Raw genomic sequence first — 2,500 nt, forward strand, 5'->3', positions numbered from 1 at the left:
ACAACTTTTTTTATGCTAAAGGTTAGAATGATAGATTAATTACATTTTCCAAATCTTATTATGAATACTTGCTCTTATGCAATAAATACAAAGAAAATGTGGATACAGGCAGTGTAAAAAATGGCAGTTACATTTGCACGACTTGACCACAAAAAAGAAAACAATATCAAAAGTATAAGAATTACATCATATACGATATAAGGTATCAAAGGAATAAATGATGAAGAAAATGATACAGGGAACATATTTCCAGCAAATTTCTCATTAGCACTTCATATCACATAAATATACTTCCGAACACGTAAGTTTAATATAACACAAACTATATACATAAAGGTATTAATTATGCATGCCTCAAACGATTATGATATTTTCGAAAAAAGTACCAAAAGGTATTCGTCAGTCTGGCTGGATGTATCTGATGACGTTTCACAAGGGGCGGGGCTATATTTCAGATCTCCCACGAACACTTGATTTTTTTCATTTTTTCGTGCGAAGATAATTTTTTCTGTGCGTGATTATGGGTTTGAAAATAATTGTAATTGTAATGTGTCATATACCAATTGAAAGGATATTCTCTGTACTTTTACATGGTATATGGCAAAATGTAATAAGATGTTAAATTATGTAAGAAAAATTTGGTAAATATTTACATAAAATTTAAAAAAGTTCGGTCCGCGTCTTTGGACCTGACCTTGAATTCCTCGAAACAATTTCTGAGAATACCTATCAATTTTATTTATGCATTATATAGTACATTTTATCAGCTTTCTAATCAATTTTTCAGTTTCTTTCTATCATCATCACTTAGTCAGATACGCTACGAAACGGGAATGTATGCAGGTCAACTAATGAAGTAGTTGCACATTTTTGTGTGCGTAGATAATTTTTTCTGTGCGCGTTTGTGGGTTTGAAAGTAATCGTAATTGTAATATGCCATATATCATTTGAAAGAGCATCCTTTGTTCTTTAACGTAGTACACGGCAACATGCAATAAGAGGAAAATTTTTTATAAAAAAACGCCATTGCAAAAATAGTTATGTGAAAATGTTATCGTAGATATAGTTTCATAAAGATATGGTCCTTTTGTAACTGATGACGTTTCACAAGGGGCGGGTATAGGTTTTAGTACCGCCTCGTGAGCAGACCCTGTATACTTTGACTCTGATGTAACCAACGAATGGTTACGTAACTTCAGGTACAACTGAAGATATGTCAAAAACATTTGTAGATTCAGCATTCAGCCGGTTTACTGAATATCCATAGCAATCAACTCGGATTGAAACTGGATGACTGGTCTGTGTAAAGTCATATTCCTTAATCTGCTGCAGATGGATTGAATAAAAATATTCGAAAGCGATTAACTCTCATGGCTCCATGTTGTACTTGAAATCGATGACAAAGTTGTCGTTCTCTCCTTCTCAAATAGAATCACAAAAGAAAAGTATTTCTAAACCTTTCTCACACCCCCCCTTTTTTTTTCTTTTTACCCCATCATCTTGAAAAACCATAGGTCTCTAAAAGGAAAATTTAAGTTAAGTATATTTTAGTTCAACAAGACCACTGAGCTGATAACAACTTTCCAGTGCTGGTCCGAAGGATTAGATATTTTTTACGTGGCTAGGAACCAATTTGGTGCCTAGCAACGGGACCTAACAGATTATTTGTGGTATCCGAACCACACTATATCGTGAAATTAATTCTAGTCACCAGAAACAAAGTCCTCTGATTCCATATTGGCAGAGCGGGGAATCGAACTTCGGGGCTACTGAATCTGTAGGCGAGCATGTAAACCACTCGTCTAAACGAAGAACCTCTAAATGGAAATTAGCCAGCAGAGACGGAGAGACAACTTATAGGAAAAGGTGATCAATTCATAATTATGATGGATTAGGGAATCTAAAAAAAAAATAAAAAAAAATAAAAAAAAAATAAATAAAAAAGTTGCACCTGAACTGTTGAAGTCAGTAAGTTTCACTAAACTGAACACCTGACCTATGGCAGCTCTTCTTTGATGTTTATTTGAAATAATAATCAAAGACTTTTGACTTGGCGTGAAAATGGGTATTAGTCCTGCTTTATTAAATAAAATAAAAATACCAACTATAAACAATATATTTCCAGTTTTACAAATCCGTAGCCAATTCAAACTCGCTGATTTTAAAGGTGAATGTTATACATCCCTATATAATCAGTAAAAATATACTTACTATAAACTATACATTTCCAGTTCCAAAAACGTTTTATAGCTGAAATAAACTCGCTGATTTCAATGCTTGAGTATATTGCATCCTCTCGCTAGATAATGAATAATAAAGATATCATGAATTTAATTTCATTACCAGGGGAAATTGATTTTTCTCGGAAAGAGGAAATTTAGATGATACTAGAAAATCAAAATGGTATGAGAGGATTTTAAAACTATAATGAGATTCACCTAAACGATGCCCGAGTTCAAATATATCCTTTATCTTTGCGAGGTGGAATTTGAACATATGA

This window comes from Macrobrachium nipponense, chromosome 38, assembly GCF_015104395.2.
Source record: "Macrobrachium nipponense isolate FS-2020 chromosome 38, ASM1510439v2, whole genome shotgun sequence".
NCBI classification, from domain to species: domain Eukaryota; kingdom Metazoa; phylum Arthropoda; class Malacostraca; order Decapoda; family Palaemonidae; genus Macrobrachium; species Macrobrachium nipponense.